General features: G+C 38.6%; 1 protein-coding gene and 1 long non-coding RNA gene across 2 annotated transcripts in view; one reads left to right on the top strand and one right to left on the bottom strand.

Annotated features, from left to right (window-relative positions):
• VWC2L (von Willebrand factor C domain containing 2 like) overlaps positions 1-27,144 on the bottom strand; it is a 150,595-nt gene that overhangs the window by 18,776 nt on the left and 104,675 nt on the right. The window lies entirely within an intron of this gene.
• Positions 20,284-27,144, top strand: part of LOC121480656 — a 163,751-nt gene continuing 156,890 nt past the window's right edge. Inside the window, exon 1 of the long non-coding RNA XR_005985039.1 lies at positions 20,284-20,394. This is a non-coding gene — a long non-coding RNA (uncharacterized LOC121480656). The remainder of the gene's footprint in view (positions 20,395-27,144) is intronic.

The raw sequence follows: 27,144 nt of genomic DNA, 5'->3' as shown, positions 1-27,144 counted from the left end.
TCAGGAATGGGGTGGGAGGGCCAGAAAGGTATTGCTAGAGAGAGGGCTGGTGGAAGGTTATGGAAGGTGTTTTGTATCACAACTAGAGGTTTGTATTTTTAACCTGTAAAATGGGGATCCACTAAAAAATTTCAGGGAGGGAAGTGCTGTAACATTAAGGTTTCTGAAAGCTCACTCTGTCTAGAGGTTGGAGGACTGAGCAGAGCAGTGTGTAAGAGGAGAGGCAAAGGTGTGGGTTAGAGAACTATTGTGATTGTCCAGGTGAGGCACAAGAGTTTGAGACAAGGTTTAACATTGGGTCTGACCCGGAAAAAAATCTCATTTAATACATTGTGGGATTTAATGAGTGTGGGTGTAGGGGATGAAACAGAGGAAGGAGGCTGTAGTTCATCCCTGGTTTCTGGATTGGGTGACACAAGTAATGTCATTTCTTAAGATGGACAGGGCAGAAATCAGGTTGAGGCCAGAGGGAGGGGATGATGTGATGTGGAGGGTGGGGACTGAGGAGTTAAATTTTAGACATTTTTAAATGTTCTGCTTGTGGTAATAAATGCTGGTTGAGTACATTAGAAAAAAAAAATGAATGTGAGGCTGTGTTTTGAACTTTAAAGAAGAGCCAAGGTTGAAATGAAAATATGTTATTAAAAAATATTTACATTTATTTCCCCAAGTGGAATTTATAAACTCCTCCTACCGCCAAGTCTGCAGTGGGGAAGCAAAACATCTGGTTGAAATTCCACTGACCTTTAGATACACCCAAGTTTTCATATGATGCTCATTTTCATTCCAAATGGCAGAGCACAGCCCTAGGGATGATACTTTCTGGAGCATTTGAGCAATAAAGAGAATTTGTGCAACACTTGCATTTCACATGCGGATTTTCAAGCCAATTCGCTTTTAAACACTGAGTTAGGCACTTTTTAAACATTTGCCTATCTGAGTTTGTCTCTTCTTTGCGTCAGAAAGTTTGCAAAGTGATCATAAAAGATATTAAGGAGCAAAGTCTTTGATCCGGTCAGTATTTTTCTCTGAGCCTTAGTAGAGGCATCTAGAGAGGTCAATAACAGGGCATCAGTGATGTTATGCATAGGGATCTAGAAGGAAGGGTCGAGAAATGTACCCTCTAATTCTATACAGACTTCAACCTTTTATAACATAAATATATGGCTGAGCCAACTCCCTAATACAGCTTGTTTGCTGCATCAGCATAGTTAGTGCCATCCTAATTGCTTCTTTTTATCTCTGATTCTCCAATGTTTCAGAGGGGGAAATATGTCCCTAATAGGTGGAGGGGTGCTGTTTTTGTGTTCTTTTTGGTGTGCCACCTGTGGAAGGCTGAATAATGGCCTCCCTACAATGTCCACCTCCGAATCCCCTGGAGTGTACGAATGTGTTACCTTACATGGTCAAAGGGTAAGTTTGCAGATATGGTTAAGGATTTTGAGATGGCAAGAGTATCATGGATTATCCATGTAGGCCCAGTGTCATCACAAGTCTCCTTCTAAGAGGGAGGCAAGAGAATAAGAGTCAGGAAGGGGAGATATGAAGGGAGCAAGAGGTTGCAATGATGGGAGAAAGGGGTCATGACGAACCAACACCAGTGGCCTCTAGGAGCAGGGACATGTAAGGAAATAGATTCTTTCTGGAAGCCTCCAGAAGGAATAGAGTAGAGCCCCACCTTTATCTCAGCTTTGTCTTCCGACCTCCAGAACTGTACGAGAATACATTTTTTTCTTTTCCTATCTTGTGAAATGATAGGAAACTGAAACACCCACTCCTTAAGTCAACTTGTGGATGATGCTAAAGCAGGAAAGGTTGAGTTTAGACATAAAGTAGAATTTCCCAATGGGGAATTTCAAAGAATCTCGAAAGAAATTTCAACTATGTAATGATTACCAATGTTGTTATTAGTGCTCTTAAAAAGAATCTCTGGGAGGTTGAAGGTTTGGTCCAGCCTAAACACAGAAGGTCAAAAAAGTTGCCCACCATAAGCTGATTGTTTTCATGGTAGCCACTTGATAAATTATTTATGTTAACAACTTGGTTGGATTTGGAGCATTTGTGGTCTGCCCTTAGCGACTTTATGCATATTAAAAAAAAGAGAGACTCCTTCAGTGCTATCAGAATGCCACCTTGATCCACTGGATTTGGTTGAATTCCCTGCTCAGATTTGAATTTGTAGGCAGCATTTTTAGAGTATTTATATCCTGCAGGGAAAACACAAAAATTTATTTATGAATTGTAAGTCTTGGCTTACACTGTTCATTTTCAGAAATCAAAAGTACATCATCTCTGCCAACATGCAGTTTTAAAAAAAAATGCCCACGCAGATCCTAGAGAATATTGGCATAAATTTTATTTTTAATTGTGTAAATGTTTTATGCTTGTAAATTGCATGCCTTGTGTTGTCAAAGCAGTGATGGAACACCCATAACACAAGGAGCGATGGTGAGTCACATGGCTCGACAGACCTAACAAGACTTCTGAGTAGTACGAGTGACTAATCGCTCTGCTAGTGTACTACTAGCAAAGAGCCCCAGAGAGAGAAACATCCATGAGTCATATGATTTTTGTAGATTTAATGACAACCCTAGAATTACATTGGCATTGCCTCCAATTGAGAGGACCTTTGAAGAAAGCAGAATTCACATTAACTGGTGTAATTCAGTGTGAAACCTAAATCAATGAAAGAAGCTGGAAGAAAAAAACTCTCATGCATACAGAAGAGAAAAATCTTCCTGGATTCGTGGATTGCCTTAACAAGCACTTCCTAGTGCCTGCTGTATACTGTGGGCTGTGCTTTTGCAGGACAGCCTGCTTTGCTCCACCTTTAATTAGTACGGGAAAATGGTCATGCTAGGTTGAGGGTGAATGAGGTCTTGCCAAGACATTTCCACTGAAACCCAGGTGCTAGAGAATGGGCTTTGCTTATTTACGTCGCATGGAATCTTTATACTTTCAAATATCTGACAATTGAATGCACCTGAATACTTTAATAATTAAGCCCTGTTCCTTGGGAGAAAGCTAGATAGAATTTTGCTGAGTTTGTTCTATGATAGTCTTTAGTGACTGCTGCTCAATTGATCTTCTACCCTTCAGTAACCTTTATGTTGAGGCCAGTATTTATTATCGAAAAAATTAATTGTAGCATTTATTTTTAAAGAGCACCAGGAGCACAGATGTTAGCAATCACAGACCACTTGGTGAAAAGTGTTTGAATATCTCTCATGCTTTTGTCTCTAGTATATTTTACCTTGCCCTAAATTGTCTGTGTAAAATTTTCTCCGGCCCACTCTCTGCTGTATGCTGCTAAGTCGTGTTTTGTTCTATTCTGGCTTCTAATCATCTTTGCTTTAGTTCTAGTGTCGATTCAAGGATTTTAGGAGGGTGTAAAGACAAAAGCTTGTGGATATAAACCCTAGTAGTCTATTAGAATTTACTTAAGCCTCCAGCCTATTGGTGGTTATATGGTGGCATTCAAGGGGGTCTTTGGATCCTAATTAACAAAATGTCACCAGTTTGAGTTGACCATCCTCTCTACCCCTCCACCCTTTAGGACCTTCCCTGCACTGTGCTCTGTATTTCTATTATGGAATCTAGCATAGAAGGGCATTTATGTTCACATTATTTCCATGCTGGACTTTCAACACCACAAAGACACTCAACATAGTTCATAGTAGTAATTCAGAAAGTGATTGTAGTGTTGATTCAATAGTACTCATAAAAGATTTTGCTGCTGGTATTAAAATTTGGGTGTCACCTTCCTTGAGATGCCCTCTATGACACTTGGTTTTGGCATGGAATTACTCGAACATGCCGACTACCAACACCACGAACACCAGTCACAAACCATGGAAGTGGCTAAGAAGGATTCTCATTGGTTGAGTTAGAAGAAACATTATAAACCATATGACAAGGTTCTAAACAATGTGTGCATTTTTCTGTTGTTCAAAACCAGATATTTGCGATAATTACTTGGCCCACCTATGAACATCATACTTTGTTTTTATGAGACTTAACAATTACTGACAATGAGGACAACTGCTGCATAGAAGTGCAATATTACTCCTACTGTGGCCATTTCTAGAATAAAACAGAGCTTTTGCATGCTCCCCACTAGAGCATTATTGAGAAAGGAAGGAAAACATTAGAATTCCAAAGAATCTAAGGAGAAGCTAAAAGAGACAGCAAAGAAGATCTAGGGAGCATTTGGCTGAAAGAAAATTAACACAATGAACATATGGTAATCAAACTGAGATTTTATACATCTTAGCAGCTTTGTGCCAAATACCACAGCAATTCCTTCTCACTGCTTAGTAAATTGGGCCTAACTGCAAGAGGAAATGAAAGACTCAACACTAGAGGAAGTAGAAATCATTTAGGCTTACCTCACTAGACTGTTTTAGGGGCAGTTAATTTCCTCGAGCTATGCTAGGCTTGTTCCCCTCTTGTTTGGGCAAATTACCTCCCTCACTTACCCCCAAGTATGTTAATATGCCTACTCTGGTGTGCGATCGCTAGTCAGAACCACAAGTTAGTCAACAGGGTTGGAGAGGGAAGGGACAGGATGGTGGATATAGAAATGTCTTTCAGGAGGGGAATTATTTTGGTGAGCATCCCTCAGTTATTTTTGCTAGATCCGGCATAAAAAATTTGAACCAGGTGATGCTGAATGATGAAATGACTTCATGGATTTTATTTTCCCTTCGGGTGTGGGAGTAAGCAAAATCAGGCATTTGTTCAAATCACAGAGTGAGGACCAGTGGGATATCACAGTTGTCTTTGTGGTCAGATTCTTGGAACACAGTCACCAAGGATGTTCATGGACTTTCTTGATTTCCCTGATAATCCTTCCAAGACAGGTTTTGTTTTTTTTTTAACTGTATTTTCCATTTGCTTGAAATCAATAAAAAAAAAAAGCCTTATAAAATTGCCACAGAGATACGTTTTTTTTCAGGAAAGACATCAATGCTTTTCCTCAGGTTTCTGGCAGCTCTGAAATATATTTTTTGTTTCTTGTAAGATGTTATATATTTGTTTAGACGTAGTGTTACTGTCAGAGATACCTTTGTGTCTTGAGCAAAACAATGTCTTGCTTAAAACACACTCTTTACAAGGATCATGTGTGGCTGTTCTATTTGGTTAAGAATTATTTGTCATTAATCTAAAAGGTAACAACCATGCATCGTTCTATATTTTCTACAACAGCTTGGATAGGGTCGTTATTCAGCATGTTGGCAGAGATGATACTTAAAGAGGAGCAATTAATAACAACAGTTTTCAAAGTGAGAGTGTACATAGCTATAGCTCATGCCAGTGCTCTTGAAGTACCTGGTAGATTTTTTTTTTCCATTTAATCTTTACAGCATACCTTTGCTACAGGAGATTCAACTTTCTAGACTGACTTTGACTATTTCTCTGCTTTACTTTTATCATCCATAATTGTTCAAAGTTCTGTGTGCATCCTATACTTTTCATAGCAATTATCCTACAATTTCTAGAAGACACATTTAGTGCTGAATCCCTGGAGATAGGACATTTTGGATCCTGCTACCCAAAGTAACCAACATAAGAGATTTTGCAGTTTAAGTGCCATGAAATATGTGAAAAATTGGGATGATTGGAAAGCAGCATAACATGATGAATCTGGAAGCCCAGGTTCTAATCTCATTTTTGGTACTTATTAGTTGTATACCTTTGCTCCAGTCACTAAAGTCTGTAGCTCTTTCATCTGAATAATGGGATCATAACAGTACTTACCTTTATGCTAACAGGATGTAGAATAATGCCTGATATGTAGGAGATTCATCCATTAGAGTTTTGTATTGTTCTCAGGAGTTTTTCAAATAATATAGTAACACCCCCCATTATAGACAAGAAAATTGGAACTAGGAGAAGTTAAGAGACTTGTCCAAGGTTAATTCCAAATCCCATGCTCGATTCACCATTGCTCAATCACCTGTTCAGTTAGCACGTCTTGGCTCAAGAATCCTTACCCTACCATGATGGTGGAGTGTGGTACCAGGGGATGTCAAATGCACCAGTCTTAGACTGGAATGTCCCGGGAAAGACATCCAGGTGTGTGGGGGAGGTGACCAGGAAACTACCAGGACTAAGAAACTTCTAAGTCACAGAGGGGCTAAAGAGAAGGGATGTGGTGACCACTTTGGGTTGACATCTTCAACTGGCTACTTGCTAGTGGCCAGCTACTATGTTCCCAAAACCTTTACAAACCAGATCTCCTCATAGCATTGGGTTCTAACTAAAAAAAGGGATGAGCAACTCTGAGGACACCTCTCTCTGCCCCCAAATATTCTGAATGCTAGGCTTTGGTGGTCCATGCCTGGAGTCCCTCCCCTCCCTCTCTGACAAGCACAAAGCAACACACTTGGAATCATGGCAGGAGCTCTAGTTTGGGTTCTGTATCTGTTTAGCTCTATGATTCTTCTAAATCTTAAATCCTTAGTTTTAGATGGGGATGACAGTATCACTTCTGTATTTTTGTCCTCATTGGGTTGCAGGGCTACCAAATAAAATAGGTGAGAAGGCGTTTCTATAACTTGCAGAGCGCTGTGGTATTCTTATCATTTCTATAGTCGGAATATTGGCAAATAATCACACTTCCAGGTGCGCCATAAAGACTAGGTTTTCCCCTTACCCAGCAACACAGGGAAAGTGAAGCCAGTTGGCAGACCCGGCTGGAAGCAGGACGTCTGAGCATCCTGTAGGAACCACTTGGCACTTTTGAATCAGCCAAACCAATTTGGCTTCAAGAGGATCTGTAGGACACTGTTTGGAATTTCCTTGTTGATTCAATTAAGCGGAGAGACGTTGCCAACCATCTTCATTTTCCTCTCTTACTTCTCTTGCTTTCTCTGATCAGCATGTTCTGCTAGAAGATGATGACTCTTTAAGTTTTCTGGGAGCAAATACAACTTAGTTTGTGTTTCTGGAAAGTGCTCTGGATAAGACAAATACTTTTTGTTGGTTCTTATATTCCGTAGCTATCTTTGAAAAAAAAAAAAAATCTGTTGGTGAAATGTGAAGGGAGACACGTGGTATCGATTAGGGGTAGCCTGATTAACGTTTTCAAGTTGTGAAATCGAAACAGCTTTTCTCTGAAATTTTATTAAATTGAGCAAAATGCAAAATTACTGTTATCATAGGTGAGTTTTACAGAGTTAGCCCAAACATATTTAAAGGAAAACACTCCCTGGAGAACTGGGAAGACTCAAAAGTGAATTGCAGTTTGGCTGGATTGAAAGTTACGTTTGAACATGTCTGAATGAAATCATTCCTATTCAACCTTTGTAGGAGTTCTAGAGGAATGTGGGGGAGTGGGTGGGAGCGAGAAGGGTCTTTTTGTACTCTGGGAAGTCAACTTTTCATATTAACCTAAAAGAGCTGCTGTCACTAGATTGCCATTGCTGCTGCATATCTGCCAGAGAGATTAAAAAAACAAACACCTGAGTACTACATTCTCCTAGGTGCAAGTAATTCTATGATCAGGACTCAGATTTTTTAAACAGAATGATCAGAAGCTTGCAAAGAAAAGGGGGGGGGGCGCACTGTTAATATGACACGATGACAACCTAACACAGGGTGGGAGGGGACAATAAATGTTTGCTGAACAAATGATCCTCAAGTTGGCACATCGCTTCTAAATTGTACACACGTCTCAGGGATGGGAGGGTTTATATAAATATGTCTTGGATAAAAGCATATGAAAATCGTACAGCCATTAGCTGTAATCAGCCCTGGGATAAATCCATTCCTGGAGTGGGAAAAGCAGAGAGGATAAAGTCTGAAAGATTGGAAAGGGCATGGGAGAGGCACACTAGGGGGATAATAAGATGCAAGGAGCTTGTTTTGACCGGTGCCTGCAGCGATTTTCACTTGCCCAGGGCACCCCTGTCACTGCATGGTGGACAGCAGCTAAAATAGAAACTCCGTTGGCCTTGGCAGCTCTCACACAAGCGTCTGCGTCTTGCACTAACTGCACATTTCTGAACAATGTCAGGGTCAATCTGAGCCAGGCCGCAGCAGGGGAAGTTTTTGGTCACTTCAACTTTGCTCCCACCTCTGTGTTCGGACCATCAAAATCTTGTCAGCAGCAATGATTGCTCACTGATGTGGCAAGCATGGAGGAGAGAGAGGCAATTGGCAACGCAGGTCCCCAGACAGGGGACAGCTGCCGGATCAGACACCTGAGAGGGACCGCAATCCTAGTAGATTTGGGAGGTGTTTGTGTAATTTTCCAAGCTGCCTGGAAGCTTGGTGGGGTGTGTGTAAATGATGAGATGCAAATCGTCCCCAGTGGTCACAGCTTGTTTTCCCAAAATTTTTACCGCACTGCACACAAGGACAAGCTAAAGGGACTCTGTTAATAATCTACCACAGGAGCCACCTAAACTGAGGGGAAGCCGTTAAAGCCAGACAGACTGTCATTGGCATTATAGTCACCTGGGGAGCCAACGCTGTCCCATAATGAACAACCTCCTCCACCTGAGCAAAATAAAACAACTACATAGCTCTTCAGCAGCTGAACTTCCCTTCTAGTGGCTGTTTATTATTATTCTGAATTGGATTTAACACTTTTACTCCAAGAAAAGAAAAAAAAAAAAAGAATAGCAGCGCCTACTCTTCCCCAGAACTCTAATGCTATTGTAAGATTTGTCTAGAATTTATCAAACTCAATGACTCATATGAGAATTCCTGTATTATGAGGGTAGTGCATTAACTGCTTACCAACAAAAAAAAAAAACTTATGAAAAAGAGTTATTGTTGTGTATGTGCTTGGTGTCAAGCACAGAGCTGAGTATGGAACATCTATCTAATTGCTCTAGTTTTGGAAATGGGGAAACCTAAATTTGGGGGGATTGAGTGACCTGCCCAAGGCTTTCGCTAATATGTGGTTGGGCAGGGATGCACAGTGAAGACCCCTACCCCAAAGCTCACGTTCTTTACCACTATGCATGCTGCCAGTTTTATCCACTCACTACCCAGAAAGGTCTTCCCATGCTCATGTTCCATTATAAATTGCAAGTTCATTCAGTAGTTTAAGAAATGTTGTTTGAGCTCCTATTCCACGTCAGGAAGCATGATAATAAGTGAATCAAGATTATAAGGAGTCACAAGGCAGCTGTGGTGAGGATGGGATCAGGAGCCCTCAGATTAGCAAAAGGACATATGCCTGGTGGTTCAGCCTGTAGTGGGAACAGCTAAATGTCAGTAGAGAAATTAATGAGACACAAAAGAGTTTTTTGTTGTTGTCTGTCTATTAGGGTGGTACCCAACTGGAAACAAAATGAGAGAATTGAAAGGGATAAAGAATAAACTAGAAGAAGAACCAAATGACCTTGACACATGATGGTAGTATGAAGGACACATTGCTCTCTGACCCAGCCCATGGAGTTATCCCATAGCATCCCACCACTTTGTGCCAAGGTATTTCAAGAGTTGGTCTGAACAAAACACAATTTTATTAGCCAAAGTTACCAATCTTTTGTGATTTAGAAACAAAAACAAAAGTGTACCTTATGAGGGAGGAGGAAAAGCTAATTTTTGAGACATTGGGAGTTAAAAGAAAGTAAAATAGATGGGGGCACAATGTTATCGGCTTCTTTCTATGTGTTGGCTGAAGAAAGGCTTAGGTCCTATCTGGTCACTATTTGGGGCCTGAGAGATTTTTTGACGCTGCTGAAAACTCATGTGACATCATCATAAAATCTATCCCAAGTCTTTCTCCTCTTGGTTCTCAGTGTATTGTTTACAGATGCTAAGCATTTTGGGAGAAAATCTGTCTGCTATTTACCACACAGTTCTCAGGGAGCAAATTAATTTCCCTGGGATTCCTCTCGCTCAGATGTAGTCTGTGTTCTCATGTAAATCGTGGTGAGAATTTAGCGTTCATTAGCACTGAAAAGCATGGACTCTGGAAATAATGTCTTGCATCCAGGCACAGATGATGCCTGTTATACACAAGAATTAAAGATACCAACTCTCCAGTATATATGAACCACATAGAAGGAGAAACCATCTCTTCTGGGAAAAGATAGTGTTTCGTCTTTACACAGTATCATATAGTGGTTCTCAGTGGGGGCCCTGGAACCCATAGCGTGGGTCTGGATCTGGCTCCAGAATTTGCTTCCTGTAGGACCTACCAAGTTACCTCTCTTCCCTGATCTTCAGTATCTTCAATTGTTCAATGGAGTATTCTGCTCATATATTATTGTGAAGATTTAAGAAATCATGCACATAGACACTACTGAATGCCTGTTAAATATTACTTTTGTTAGTATAAATTATTATGTTCTTTCAGACTCCTTTTTGACCAAGTTTTCTGAGACCAAGGGCTTATGTGATATGCTTGAGAGATGTAGGTTCTATTTAGTAAGCATTAGAAATTATCCCCTATTTTACATGGGCCTCCCACCAAACAGATATTAACGCTTCCAGGATGATGCTCAATGCCAAGTAGGCTTCTTGGGAAGGATGAATCAGAGGTGGTAGGTTCTAAATTTTATACTTTATTCATTTAGGTAATGTATCTGGTATTTTTGAGTTTTCCATGAATTTTACCAATGCAAAATACACAAATAAGCTCCATATAGCATTATATATGTAATATATATATAAAATATATAAATATATATATTATATATAATATAATATATAATATATATAATGCCATATTATATATGTATATATACACTCAAGATCAAAATTAATGAAAAAAAGATCAAAATTAATGTTAATTTTAAAATAAAAAATCATTTTAAAGGCAAAATTTAAACTATTTTAATTAAATGGTGTAATGCATTGTATCTTCCAATATCAGTGATGCTTCAAAGTTCTAAATTATTTTAAAGGAAGATAAAACGATCTGTTTCAGGAAAGTTACTATCTTTGTTAAAACATGAGCTGTAAAACATTTATGCAATCTAATTACAAGTTGCCTATCAAAAAGCAGCAGTATCAGGAGAATATAGAATGCAAAGCAAAACCTCCGGCTTAGATTTGTTACTAAACAAGGTCAGGATAACTCCGGTGTTCACTCACAAAGTTTGTGGATAAGTATGAAAATTGTAGTTTCTCCATTTACTGGTTCGAAGGGTAAGTAGTCAGAGAGTAACGGAACTAAAAGGTCTCTTTCATTCTCATTGATCTTTTTCCCCCTAATTAGTACAAGGCGCACACAAAGATTTCAGCTAGCAGTGACAACTTTACTCACAGCGAACTAATCACAGGACTTATTTTGCATTTGCATTTTGAATGGGGCGAATTTTAGAAGAAGGAATGGAATTTTGTTAAGGGTTACCAAAATAATTTTATAAACTTTTCAGCAAATTGAATTGAACACATTTAGGGAATAAATAATTTCCCTGGATGCCAGCTGGGTTATGCTTTGTTGCTCCTCTGAGTTGATTTACATTTCCTCTGCAATGTTATCAAGTATTTGTTATCATTCTTAGTCAAGCACAGTAGTCCCCAAACAAATCAGAGACAATGTGGCATCCAAAGAGAGCACCCTCATACTGCCTTTTAAAAAGTTTAATTGATGGTATAGCTGCTTAATTTTATTAGGAGGCATTGCAGCAAGCATCGTTAGATATGAAGTCAGATATCCATTCATGCAAGGAAGATCTATAGATGCAATTTAAAAGTGCTCAGTTTAGAAATTATGAGGGTTTTTCCCAATTGGAAATTTTAATGTGAGTTGTGCAAATAGGCCAGACAGCTAATTCCTCTCTCAAATAACAGAACTGAAGATTTTGACAGAAGTGGCTCTGAATTCACCCAGTTAACCACTTTTGGTCTTAAGTAACTTAGAGTTGACAAAGCAAAATATCAAAATTAAGGAAGCAGGAAGTAAAATATCTTATAAAAAGTACTTAGAAGAAGGTAAATAAAGCATTCCATTAGGGGTGCCTGGGTGGCTCAGTTGGTTAAGCCTCTGACTCTTGAATTCAGCTCAGGTCATGATCCCAGGATTGTGAGATCGTGCCCCATGTTGGGGTCTGTGCTTAGCTTGGAGTCTGCTTGAGGAGTCTCTCTCTCTTTCTGCCCTCCCCCAACTTGCTCTTTCTCTCTCTCTAAAATAAATTAGATATTTTTTCTAAAAAAAAATCCCACTAGGACATCTTTTTTTTAGTAAAAATATACTATTACAGGGCACCTAGGTGGCTCAGTGGTTGAGTTCTGCCTTCAGCTTAGGGTGTGATCCCAAGGTCCTGGGATCACACCTTAAAAAATATGCTATTATATATATATATATATATACCTATATACTAAATAATATATACTAAATAATATATACTAATTGTATACTAAATAATATATACTAATTATATATACTAGTCAGTATATCTACTAAATTATTCTAAAAATATATTGACCAATGAACTCTCAGGATCTGTTTGCATTTTTGAGTTTACATTGCAATAGTCACCGATTCAAAAAAAATATGCTTTAATCAGAACATTTTTAGAGTTTTTTCTCCTATAGCAGTTGAAGCCACAAAGTACTTGTTCAACACATTTTGTTGACTTATTGAACCAGAGACATTTGTAACATAATAATGTTCATTTAACCTGCATAATATTGCCTGAGCTTCTCACTGTCTCTCTACTTATACAAGAAGCCAACTGTATTCCCCTACAGAGTATAGGAGGCTGTCTATGGGTGCATTTAATCAAGTGATAATTTTCTAGAGTGGTAACAGCTCCCAATTATGTGAAAAAATTAACAGTTCATGAAGAGCCATTCCACAGTTGTCAATAGTGTACTTAGCCTATCTCTGAATCTCTTATTTTGTGTGTCAATGCTATGTAGATATTGGGATATATGCTGGTCTCCTTGTTTGCTATGTCTCCTCACAATCTAGTTCCAAGCAAAACCATTTCATCTCCTACAGTACTCTCATGGAAAAGGGAAATAAGAATCCATATTCCCCAAAGAGGAGACTGGAGAAAGAGAAAACTGTGTGGGGGCGTGATGATGTGCATATCTGCTCAGTGTTGAGTTCAAAATCTTGTGTATAGCAAGCTCAGGAAACCAGTTTACTACCAATCTATTTGGAAGCAATCTGCTTGTCTTTGGTTGATTGGTTGGTTTTATTCATTGGATTAACGGTTTTAATAAGAATTCCACGCAGTATCTTTTGGGAGAAGTACAAACAAATAAAAACATGGGCATATTTGTTCATTTATTCCATTTTTATTGAGTTTTGACAATAATAGTAAGTATTATGCTAGATGCTAGCAATCCAAAGACACTGACTCAGGCCCTGCCTTCCAAGACCTTACAGATGCTTAGGGAAGGGGAGAGAATGAACAGATAAATGAGTTATAATAGTGCAGCGTTCATCTAAGAGTTCCACTCAATCCAGATTATGGGAAGAGGGGTTGAGTGAGAACTTGAGGTTTGGAAGAATGATGTCTGAGTTAATTAAAAAAATAAAGAGAACTTAGCTTGGTGAAGTGTGCATATGTGTGTGCATGTGTGCATGCATAGGAAATGAGTTTGTAGCATGGGGAGAGAAGCATTTTCATACAGAGATGATAAGAGGAAGAAAAATGAAATGTATATTTGGGATCTTCAAGTATTACAGATTTATTTGGCAGTGGTGGTGGTTACTGTTGGGAATAGTGCTGGGGCATGAGTTTGCAGAATAAGCAAGGGCCAGATCAAGCTTTTGGCAAATCATCCTGTGAATCTTGACTTTATGCTGAAGGCATTTGGTGAATTTTAAGCATAGAATGAAGAACTCAGATACACATTTTTAGAAAAATCTCCCTAGAGGCAGTCAGGGTGAAACACCTTTGCAAGATCAAAACAAAAATATATAATATATTTTTTTCCTATAAAAGATATAGATGATTACTCATCATTTTTTTCCCTATTTTAACCCACATATGTTAACTTTTTGAACTTTAATTAAATGTTGTCAAAGTATGAAATTTTCCATTTAGTTTCCAGCCTAGAGGAGGCAGGCGCTCTCTCTCTCTCTCTTTCTCTTTTAAAAGATTTTATTTGTTTATTCATGAGAGATAACAGAGAAAGGGGCAGAGACATAGGCAGAGGGAGAAGCAGGCTCCCTCCAAGTCTCATGTGGGACTCGATCCCAGGACCCTGGGATCATACCCTGAGTGGAAGGCAGATGCTCAACCACTGAGCCACCCAAGTGCCCTGAGGTGGCAGTCTCTTAGCTGGCTGGAAAGTATACAAACATGACAGGACGTAGCCATGGCCATGAAGTTCACTCCTACTCATGGTGATCATGAGGAACACAGAAAGGATTGCTGGTCAAAAAATGAATTTGAGCCCATCTAAGCTTTTTTTCTACTCCTAAAAGCTGATCTTCAGTTGAAATTGCACTACATTTTACATACACATTATCTACTGCTGCCATATGCCAGGAAGGGACAAGGGCAGGGTCGGGGGGCGGGGGGAGAACTCTTTCATTCAGTAATCCAACAAATATTTACTGAGTATGTACTATGTGTTATACAATATGCTAGCCACTGGTAGCTCTCTTCATGGTACTTAGTGCAGTGTAATAAAGGACAGATGAAAATAGAGTCAGGAGAAACACCTCTCCTTCCTTGTACCAATAAGGGATATTGGAGAATATTTAAATGAATATTCCAGAAGGACTTTTCAGGGCAAAGCTTAGTGTTGGATGGAAGGCCTGAGACACTGAGATAATTTACATCCATTCTCTTTTGGAAAAGGGTATGTTATTCACTTTGTAATGGCAAAGCTTTGTGTCCTTCTCTTCTCTCTTGGATGTCCCCAAGTATAGAATATGGTGTGTGTGTATTTACTTTTGTAACTTGTGTTTGAATTTCTATTATGATTTTTTTACCTCTGTTATAAAACTCCATTTATCTAATTGAGCTCAATATTGTGTAGCAATATCCAACCCGAATTAGGCTGTCAGCCCAATACCTAATGCTTGAAATTGAGATGACTTGCACAATTTTAAGAATTGCCCTTCTGTTTATATTCCTAAAACAAAAGCTCATGGTTTATAAGCAATCATAGTGCCACTTGGATTATGGTCTTTAAAGTGGATACAAAGTATGTTTGAATGTAATGAACTGGAGTTTCCTATCAGGAAGCCAAGCTCAGCTCACATTTCAATTGGCCAATGTGGGTACAAGGGGTTTTCAAGTCAGAGGTGTGGCACCATATGCAGTAGGAGAATCTTACACCAAGGAAGTAGACAGGGACATGGGAAACTTCACAAAAAACATACATACTACTTTTATAAATTAAATGACAGAATGTAGAGCCCATTAATTGAATAATTAATAAATGGTTTGGCTGGTGGTATGTGAGAATTACAGAAGATAATGTCAAGTACATAGTATTTTACCCCCAAATTAAGGAAATTGTTTTGTTTGTGTTTGCTCTAAAGCAGACTTTGTTATTTAGCTCAAAGAATATGTCTCCAGCTTGGGGGAACCAAACCTCCTAAAGTAATTTTTGAAATGCTGCCTATGTTGCTTCAGTGGAACTTTGCTTTTCTTGATGATTCCATTCTTTCATTTCTTTGCAGTATTATTATTAGTTGTGAAAGAAACTAAACTGGTCAGGGAGCCCAGGGATTTTACTTCTTGCCAACTTCTTACCTTCAACTTTAAAACAATGAGGGATCATTTGGAATTCCTTTCAGTTTTCACTAATATGATTTTAGTTAACAAAGTGCTTGGAAGAGGGAAGCATTTGCATTGGTCTCATCACTCGACGCTTATTATTTGGATTTGGTTCAGAATTCATAGTTTAAGAACACAGTTTATACTGGAGATGATCTCATGAAAGTAACCTTTCTTCTTGTTTAAGATGAAAAGTCAGACCCAGAGAGCAGAACCCTAACTATGTCTCCTTGGTGGCCATTTCTAATTTATTTGAGTCTGTTTTTATTTAGGAAGATTTCCCTAAGGATAGCTGTGATCCTGCAGGGTTTCTTTATTGCACAACTCCAGGGGGCGCTGTTCACGTTTTGATTGGATTTGAGTAAATAGTGGCCCTTGGACTTGTGTAGCAACTTTAGGTGGTACATTATCTGTATCCCCCGCCATTGCTTTCTCATTGGTGGTGATGTATTTCTTTCTGTTCAAGTGAAAGGTGCTTAAAAATGGTCTCTAAGACTCTTGTCAAGGAACACAGAAGTCCTAGGCAATGATCTGGAAACACAAGGAATACAATAATTTCTTTGAAATCTTCAATTTTAATTGCAGCACGTGCAATTAAAATGCATAGCGCCCAGGAGGGTGATGGCCTGAGCAATATGCGTTGCAGCATGATTGGCTTCAGGATGTCACATGGCTTTCCAGTGCAGTGAGAGTGATGTGTTGGCTCTATTTTTTTTTACCACCTTGGCTGCAGCGTTATCAGTACCTCAGACACTTACCACACATCTCAGAGAAACACGGTGTGAATCGGAGGGTCCAATTTGGCCCTACGTTTGTCCCCTCTGTGAAACTTTTCAGGGGCCTGGCCCTTGAGTCCAGCCACCAATATCTGCAACTGAAGGGAATCAAGCAGCGCTAGGGTTCTGAAGCTATGACCAAGAAAGAAAAAGAGAGAATTGAAAGCGTTCCATCCATTTTATTGGCAATGAGTCAAGGAAAACAGGTTAGAAATATTTGTTAGAAGAGGGGCTCAGGAAGTCATGGTTGCTTGGAAGGTTTATGGCCAAACTCTGCCTGCCGTTATCCATAGATAACCCAAACAATTTAAATTATATAAGCCACATACAAGTGATTCAGGGCAACGTTATAGACATTCCCTAAAACCTCCAGTTCTTCACTTGGTTGGCTAAAACCAGAAAAAAAAATGTCTGTGACTATTACTAGGCAAATGCCTTAAATCAGAGAATTTCATGCGATTTTACTCTTGGGCTGAATTTGCATTTATATGAATAGAAATAACAAGTGTGTATTTGAGGGATGAATCCTGTCTGTTGTTTTTTTCAATTACACATATTAAATCCCTTGGCTTCCCCACCCCTCCTCCTTAGCCCTGCAAGGTAGTTCATCACTTGAGATTATTTTAAGGTTGACTATTGAGGCAGAGAGAATCCAAAGTGGAAGTTAGAGCAAGTCAGTGGCAAAGCCCAAGGGTAGAGACCTGGGAAGACCAGCTCTAAGTCGTGCTATTTAACACTAGCAGCTTCGTGTGGAGAGCAGAGCATTACAGCTGAAGGCAATTCAATTGTTTCAACTTTATCTTTAAATATTGCTAGAATACATTATTAAGCTAAAGTGCTTTTTTTTTTAAAAAAAAAAGCTAAAGTGCTTATACACACACGCACACACACGTACACATATGTATGTATTTATAATTACTGCTCAAAACAATCCCATGAGGTAGAGTTGCACATTGCTGTGTTTCTGGGTTACAAAAGAAACTGGAGCATAGCGAGGTTAAGTGGTTTGTCTGGTAATTGTGAGCAGAGTTGTGAGTCAGATACCGTGATGTAGGCCTCATTTCCTCCTGCTCACTGACTGAGAGAGGCTGTGGGCTTCCCTGGAATTCATCCTATAAAAGGAGCCATGACTTTGGAAGTCATGGACTTTGGAAACGTAACAGAGAGTGTTTGGGTCGCTGGGAGATGGGGGAGTGCAGACTCGAGCTACCAGGGTACCACCCCTCTAGCACAAGGTCACTGGCTCTGGCATCTGTATCCTCAATCCAGCCTCATGGGCTAATGGGGTTGCCTCTGGATTTTCCCATTCAGTCATAGCTGACAAAGACTCAGGTGGGAGAAAGTTGTAAGTTTGTGAAATGAACTCTGCTCATTGCTCCCCACCCCTTCTCCTATTCTCATTTAGTTGAAACTACCAAATAGATAAAGTTGCCGTTGTCAGATTTGGATTTTCATAAATATGTGACTTAAAAACAAAGCACCCGGCAACACGCAAAAAACTCTAATTTTGTAAAAGCCTGCACAATTACCATGGAGCTAAAAATGAAGAGATGTTAACTTTTCCCCTTGTCTCCTAATTTTGGTGCCAGAGGCGTGAAGATTGATTTAAAAGACATTTCAACACAATCATAAAAATTATATTGAACTGTTGAAAGGAAAGATGGGAAGTTGGTTGATCATTCACGTCCATGGAAGGGGGCTGCTCAAGGAGAAACGTACTATCTGTTTCTTGGTGTGGCTCCAGGGAAGTGAGTTATTTTTTTTCCATCCAACACTTATCAAATAAAGCACATTCTTACCTCAGTAATATCCATGTGAGCAAAGCAAGAAATCAGGTTTATTATCCATTTTTACATTTGGAATCTGAAATAATAATAATGGTAATGATACTCCTAATATTACTAGCCTTACTCTGCCTTCTAGGTATTTATTACTTCCCTGCTATGTACCGGGGGCTGTGTAGCATCCCACTGCAATCAGAAGTGGATTATATCAAGTCCTAGAGCAGATTTTTATCAGTCTCTGGGTCTGCGTTTCCTATCTCCATGGCTACCTTTGCATTTTGTGATCTCAAGGTTTATAGCCATGCTCTCTGACAATTCCTAAAGGAGTAGATTTCTTTTTCATCCGCTAGTCTTACCCTACAGAGAATCGTAAGTATTATGGGATAGCTCCTTTCAGAGGCAACCTGAAAGACTGTGGATTGCAGAAATATAAAATTAGTATCTGAGTGGAAATACTATAACTCTGAAATTGGATATGTTACTATGGTTTTCATTTCCACTCATCCTTTAAATCTGATAGTTGATGACTCCGGGAACCTGAACCCCTGGCATTCAAACCTGTTCTGTTTCAATAAGAAAGTAAGACATTGGTAGCTTCTGTTGACAGTTATGTTTGGTGTGGACTCTCCCTTGGACAGTTAGTAATATCAGAAATTGCTTTGGTTGTGGTGTCTCATGGGGCTCTTGTAGCTCTGACTCTGCCTTAATGCGAAGCAAACCACTTCTGCAAAGAGCTCACTTAAGAAATGGCTTTGCTTGACATCTGTCTGCTGAAGAGTTCACCCTCCCTGAAAAATAAAACATTTTACTCACAGAAAAGTTGATTACCTGTGGAATAGACCTAGTATTCCAATACAGAGAAAATGCAAAATTGCTTCTTTTATTTTCACATTTTCTCACTGTGCCAGAACGGATTACCCATTCCTCTATACTTTTGGAAGAAGGAATGGCGTACTCAGGAAAAAAATAACTTGATCTAAGAGGCATTTGTTACTTCCAAGTAATAATTATTTGGCAGTGTTTCTTCACATCCTCAGCAGAAAAAAATTTGTCTTAACACAGTCCACGCATAATCAGAACGTGATTGCACGTGGCAGTCCTATAGACATGTGCTGGTTAGGTGGGGCCGGCTAGCTGCTCTGCTTGTTCTCCTGCACTGCTTGCATTTTTCATGTTTTCTGTGACCCCAACACAATTCAAGATTTGTAGAGGTGTTGGTTGGAGGGTCCATAGGGAAACACTGCTTTCCTTTTCAATCTTACTGAGTCTATGAGAAAGTAGCATGATCAATGCCAAAACACAGTAAAGTTCACTTAAGAGGGAAAATGGAAATATCCTACATTTGGGAAACATTAAAATTGCTGTGTGGGTGACAGTATTAAACCACCCCTATTGCAGACATGACTGTATTTTTCATTTCCATTTATTTGCCTCATCATGATTACTAATGTCGCTGGACTAAAACACACACAAAATTAATATGGCTGTTTAAGCAATAGTTTAGAAGCTTTGGGATCTCCTTTTTAATGTTTCCCATGTTAATGTCATTTTAATAATAAACTTTATTCATGAGTACATATAAATTTTAGGTGTATATACGCTTTCATAGGTGCTATGGAATGGAAACAGATACAACCAGGTACTTGTGACACCAATTTATTCTCAGAACTTGCACAACTTATGTATAATTTACTGAAATTGGTTTCAATCCTGAGTCTTTCTCCTTATCCGCTCAGTACCTGAAGGCTCCCTGTCTGATTCCCCAGGTGGCTCCTCTTCTAGAACTCCTGTCTTTATTCCCACAGGTAGAGGTGAGCCCATGAGTCAAGAGTGGGGGTGGGGGTGGAGGGAGCAGATCTGCCTATCTTGCCAGCTTTCATCAGTGCTAGGAATATGTTGTAATAAAAGACCAGCAGCTCTGGCATTGAGGCAGGGGTAAATGTTATCTCCTGTGTATTGTAAACAAATGACTAAATGGGGATCAGTAGTTAATATTAGAAAATGAGGACCCGGCTGTCGTTCAAAAGCAATTTCAACCCCTACCCCCACCCCCCACTCTGCTTTTGGCATTCACTTGCCCAGAATGATTGCTGGTTGCTCTTGTTGCTCATATACCACAAGGCCATGGACACGGCGGTGCTGTCACAACTTGTACGTTTTAACTAAGAAAAGGTGAGCTGTGGGAGGGAGAAATGTTGGCTCAAGCCCCGCTTGGCACAAATTCATTTTAGAATTACTTTGCGGAGGAAATGGGGACCTAAGTACAGCATAATTTCATTTCTTCCCTGCGTGGTAAGTTATTCTCTGAACTGCTGTAATTCTCATGACTTTGACATGGTTTTTGTTATTTTGGCTGCTGCTGCTAGCTGAAGAACCACCAGTTTTGGAAGATGTTTATGTTTCTAAACTTTGGATGCTGTTGAATTTACTGATTTGTGTGACTTTATGATGGAGCCTTCTGGAACTGCTGGTCCCTCACCTGATGGGAGGTGAGGGATGAAATTATCATGTATCTGAGCTTGAGTATGAATCACTTTAACAGATGCACATATATGATTTGACATATAAATTAAAGAAACCATAGCGATTGTTTAACTTCCCCAAACATTATGTTGATACCCCCCTGTAGAATCGATGCAATAATGTACTCAGCATTTTCCTTATGAACCCAATTTGTAGAAACGCTTCAAAATTTTAATGTAAAACTGTAATAGAACAAAATCTGGACCTAGTAATGACTTTGGTATGAGTGCTTTTAGCCTCTCAAGCTTTTCCATATTGTCTCCATGGTTTCCGCTGCCTAAAGACGTAAAACAAATATGTATTCTTGTGTACTTGGAAGAAGAAATAGCTTATAAAAAATACATTCAACAAGAAAACAGATTTTGGTCATTTAGTTTCTGTTGACTATTTCAAGTTAAAAAAAATCAGAAATCCCAGAAAACCAGGCACTATTAATATTTAAGGCCAATGCTAGTGGTGAAATACTGAAACTGTCAGACTGTCTAAGAGTGCCTTGCCTTGGACTCAGAACATCCATGTTCACATTCCCAGCTGCTGAATCTCTAATTTTGGATGAGTCAATAAGCTGAGATTTAGTTCTATATATATATATTTTTAAGATTTATTCATTCATTTTAGGGAGAATACAGGAGTGGATGGGGGAGGGGAAAAGAGAGTGGAGGAGCAGAGTCCTCACTGAGGGTGGAGCCTGATGTGGGGCTCGACCCCACAACCCTGGGATCGCAACCTAAACAGAAACCAAGAGTCTGACCCCCAACTGACTGAGACACCCAGGTGCCCCTCAGTTTCTACATTTTTAACTTGAAAAAGATGGTAGAATTTGTCCTTTTTAGGAATCCAAAAGGCTGCCCTAGATATGGTAACAAGGGCCTTGGATCAGGAGGCTGGCTTCTGATCCTGGTTTTGTCATTAGCTTGTGACCTTAGGCAAACTACTCTATCAACTAATTTCTTCACCTTAACAATGTTGTTAGTGTATTTTATTTATGCGTACTTGATATATCAGATTCAGCCCTAAGAAATTGCTATTATTTCCAGACTTATTGAGATATAATTGACATATATAACATAAACTTAAGATATACAACATGTTGATTTAGTAAATATGTTAATTGAAAAATGATTATCAATGTAGCACTAGCTAACACCTCCATCCCCTCAAACAATTAATATTCCTTTTTTGCACTGAGAGCATTTAAGATTTACTCTCTTAGCAGCTTTGAAGAACACCATACTAGTGTTGTTAACTACTATCATCAGTAAACTATACATTAGATCCCCCAAATATTATAAACTTAAAAACCAAAGTTTATACCCATTCACCTACATTTCCCTACTTCTCTTACCCTTCCACCCTTGGTAAACAACATCTTGTCTATTTTTCTTTTCTTTTCTTTTCTTTTCTTTTCTTTTCTTTTCTTTTCTTTTCTTTCTTTCCTTTTCTTATTTTGTTTTCTTTCTTTCTTTCTTTCTTTCTTTCTTTCTTTCTTCTTTCTTTCTTTCTCTTTTTTTCTGAGTTTCACTTTTTTAGATCCCACGCATAAATGGTATCATAGAGTATTTGTCTTTCTCTGTTAGACTTATTTTACTTAGAGTAATGCCCTTGAGGTCCATCTATCTTTTCACAAATGTCAAGATTTCCTTCTTTCTCATGGGTGAATAATATTCCATTGTATATATAGCACATCGTCTTTGTCCACTCATCTGTTGATGGACACATAGGCTGTTTCCATGTTTTGGCTATTGTGAATAGTGCTGCAATGAACGTGCAAGTGCAGGCATCTTTTCAAGATTCTGATTTCCTTTGGATAGGTAACAGAAGTGGGATTGCTGGATCATATGGTAGTTCAATTTTTAATTTTTTGAAGAACTTCCATTACTGTTTTCCCTAGTGGCTACACACTTTACATTTCCATCAATAGTACACAAGCATTTCGTTTTTCTACATCTTTGCCAACACTTATTATCCTTTGTCTTTGATGATAGTCATTCTAACAGATATGAGATGACATCTCATGTGGTTTTGATTTAGAAATTACTATTTTTGTAAATTAACTACATATTGATAATATAGTTTGAGCTAAGTAGAATGGTTTATCTCTTTAAGCTTAGGAGAAAGAACCTATCACGGTGATCCATGCAACTTAATTAAAAAACAAACAAACAAACCCAAACTAGACAAGAAATGATTAGAGAATGGTGGGGGTGGGGATGAAAGAGGGGCCAGTTTTCTCATGTTTTGTTTTTTTTTTTTCCTTTTGTTTTTTTCCCTCTCTTGGTTTTAAATTCCTAGATGGCTCTATATGCTTTGTTGTTGTTGCTTTGACATCGTGAACATAGGTTTTGACAGACTGCTTTATTCCGCAGTGATCTAGTTACTTGTGGCAAAGGGTTTATTTCTGGGTTTCACCTGCTAAGAAGGCCATAGAGAAAGTGGTGTAAATTAAGAAGATTGCTCCCTGGTGAGAATTTGAAATGATGGCATATTAAGAATAGTTGAAAGGACTAAAGATGTTATCCCAGATAAAAGTTAAGGGGATATTACAACTGTCTTCAGAAACCTGAAAGGCTGTTGCATATAAAAGAGGTTAGGTTTATTCCACTGAGATTTAAGGTATTGAAATAGGACCAATGGATAGAAGTTACTGGGAGGCCTGTCTTATCTCATCTTTTTAGGTTTCCTAAGAGTCAGAAATCTCAAAAGAAGAAAGGGTTCCTTTCTCAAGAGGTTCCTTATTAATGGTGAATTTACACCTGGTAGGAACAGCATAGAAGAGATTCAAGTATTAGATGACTGGCTGGTTCTAAGGCTTTGTGTTTTCTTCCAATACTGAAATTGTATGACTTCATCAATTTTTGATCCTTCAGATTTGTCATAGGATCAACCAATAGAGTAGACTGGCCCATTCTTTGAAAACTGTAAAATAGTTTGAAAATGAACTATGTGAGCTTTGCTTTCCTTTATGTGTTACTATTACTCTTATACCTAAGGGATTGCTTCAAAATTAATGTTCAGAGTTATGCAGTTTTTTGTGAATGATAAAAAAATGAGTTAATTTTTATCATAGTAGGCTGAAACTTATAGACCAATAATAATAAATGACTTCTCCCTAAAGTAGAATGGATATGGAAGACTTCATTTGTGTCATGCAGATAACTAGGGTGATTTGAGTGCTAATATTCATTAATAGCAATGTCAAATAAATATTGGATCTTTAAGGAAATAAAACTGATGGTGTGATAGATAATGAACAGGGAGAGGAAGGGTAGAAGGGCTGCCATATGTAGAAAGGTCAAGGAATGCCTGTTGGAAGAGAGTCATTGACTATCCCTTAGCAGCTCAGATGGTCAGATGGAATCAGGGCACATGTGATCTGAATGCGAATCTTTCCAGGCAGTGACAAGTGCAAAGGCTCTGACATAGAAAGGAGCTTGGTTCAAAGAACTGATGAAGTCCAAGGTGGGAAAGAGAGGTGTGAGGTGAGGGATTAGGGGCAGCAACAGGCCATATCATGTGACACCTTGTAGACTGAATCAAAGATTCTGTTCTGAGAGCAATGAGAAGTGATTGGAGAGATATAAGCAGGAGAGCAAGCTAGCTATTGGATGGAAAGTGGATTTTAAGTAGGAAAGAGAGCAATGGGAAAAGGGAGACCAGTAGGAGAAATCAGTGAATTTTCCCAATTCCTCCTAGTTGGGCTTATGATAATGAGTCAGGTCAGGATGGAATTAAGCTAAGTTTGAGTCATCTATCAGTCTTACGCTTTTTTCCCTTTTATATAAATAATGACTCTTATTTGACTCTTTTTTTTTTAATAGTAGGCTGTGGTTTTTGCCATTAAGTGCCTCGAGCCATAATTATGTCATTTATTGTATCATACACTAAAGAAACTAAATAATGACAAAGCAGTATTGTAAGAAGATGGGGAGATGTTGGCAGAGAGCATTGATCTATCTTCATTTCACTCTTTTTACCCAAGTTTCTAAATGTTGGTGTAGCTTTATATATCTGAGTAAAACAAAATGAAAATGTATGCAACTTTCAGGATGAGAAATGGATGTTCTTTCCAATATCTGACTTTTTTCCCCTAAATGTTTCAATTTACATTTAGATATTCCAAGATAAAGTAGCCACTGCCTGCTTTTGAAAATATTAATACTTATCACCTCTTGGTGGCTATATTAAATATTCCGAGATAATCAAGTGATACTTAAGGAACAAAATATATTAATGTAATTATAGAAAATAAAAATTATGGCTAATATTGATTGTGCACTTCTGTGCTGGATACTAATCAAAGTCCTTTACATTTACTAACACATTTAATTATCACAGTAATGGCATGTGGTAGATTCCATTTTTATCCATATTTAATATGTGAGGAAACCAAAGCAGAGACAGGCTTAGAAGCCTGCTCTTAACCAAGCCCACATTGTACTTCAGAGGGTAAAGATTTAAATAAAAGATGAAAAATTCCATCCACACCAAGTGGAAGCATTTTTTTTTTTTTTTAGTGCCTGTGTCTCAATAATCATTGGCTATTAATCTTAACATTATTGATTGACTTCTGTCATAGCAGATGGTCTTCTTCATCCAGATTCAGTTGATGGATCAGGGAGCATGGTAGGAAGATTGGGAATGAATGATTTCTCAGAGCATTTCTAGAATGCCAGTTAGAAAAGGCAATTCATGTATGGATGTTGGAAGTGGAGGGGTCCATGCCCAGCACACCTAAGGAACAGATATATCCACCCCATCATTTTAGGAAGGTGCCATGCACATGAAGAGACTGAAGGATTTATAAAGATCATTGTGAAAAATCATTTTTGAAGCCCAGCATTTCCCAGATTCATTCCCTATGGGAGCATTTTCCTCACCAGGTAATAGTAATACCAATTTTTATAGAGTACACTTTATGAAATATAGTCTTTTAAATACTCTGATAGGAGTTGCTTAATTTGGGGTTGATGGATTTCCTAAGACTAAATGCAAAATTCTGTATCTATGTACTTATTACACATAAAAGCATCCCACCTGCTCCAGATCCATAGGGTCATTTCCTTCTATGATTCTCAAAGGGGTCTCTGACCACAAGATAGTTAAGAATCCCACACAGACATTTTCCCTGCAGAAAAACAGACTGGATATGATGACATCCTTTTTTAGCTAGTGGAGAAAGAATTTTGGAGGAACTCATCAGCTCATGATTTATTTAAAGTAAAAAAAAAAAAAAAAAAGAGGACAGAATGCCCCCTACCACCTTTGCCTCCAGGCTTTTCTAAACACAAACCACACAATAAGTGTGTGGACGTGTCTTGTACTTGGCATTTCTTAAAAGCCATGGCGTCAGTCAAAGTGCCCTTGGCTCTGAAGCTGTCAGCGAAGAAATGAAAATGAAATCTTTTTGTATTCCTCTAACCTTTGTTTCAGCCAAGATTATATGATAATTATCTACAATATACTTAGTTTGATGGTCAAATGATCTGGTCCTTTTAAATAAGCTGTAAAACGTGGCATCTTTCACTTGCAGAGACCAGGGCACGAGTGAGAAATGGCAATAACAAGGCACCAATGTGAAACAAGAGTCTCCCTCATTGAGAGGGTGAATCAGGTGTGATCAAGGGACTCTGTGCTGCTTTCTCACCTTTGTCCTTGGTACTCAACACAGTACCTGGCACATGGCAGTGCTTGCTAAATATTTGTGGAATGAATACAAAGTAGGTTAGAATCAGAATTGGGTCAGGGGCATCTAGATGGCTTAGTTGCCTAAGCCTCTGACTCTTGATTCTGGCTCAGGTCATGATCGATCTTAGGGTCATGATCTCAGGGTGGTGAGACTGAGCCCACCCCCCACCCCATCAGTTCCACACTGAGTGTGGAAACTGTTTGAGATTCTCTCTCTCTCTCTGCCCCTCCCACTGCTTGTGCTTTCTTTCTCTCTCTCTCTCAAAAAAAAATTGAATTGGGTCAGCTTCATTTTATTGCCAAAATATTTAGGGAGTCTTTAGTTTTTTTCATTTTTATTTACAAGAAAATCTAGACTCTTATGGGAGAAAAAGACTGAGGGAAGAAATATTCTAGGAACTTGACTGGGATCTAAGAATTTTAAGGAGGGTAGAAACTCTTAGAAAAAGAGTTACCAGAGCCAGGTTTGGTCATCTTTAGAAAACTAAGATATTGTTCTTTCTAGTATAAAGGCAATTTATGTGGTTGAAATTTAACATTTAACAACTGAGAATCAGTTGTATGGATAAAGTAGATAACAGAGATTAATGAAATACAATCAGACAAAGGGGACAATTATGAGTTTTATTGCTGTTAGGCGATAAAGCATATATGATGATAATTTGCTTTGTAAGAATTGCTCTATATGACCAGATATGATAGGGTTCAGTGTAT

The sequence above is a fragment of the Vulpes lagopus genome, chromosome 22 (assembly GCF_018345385.1).
Source record: "Vulpes lagopus strain Blue_001 chromosome 22, ASM1834538v1, whole genome shotgun sequence".
Taxonomy (NCBI): Eukaryota; Metazoa; Chordata; class Mammalia; order Carnivora; family Canidae; genus Vulpes; species Vulpes lagopus.
Note: the sequence above shows the minus strand (reverse complement) of the source record. Positions and strands in the feature narration are given on the sequence as shown.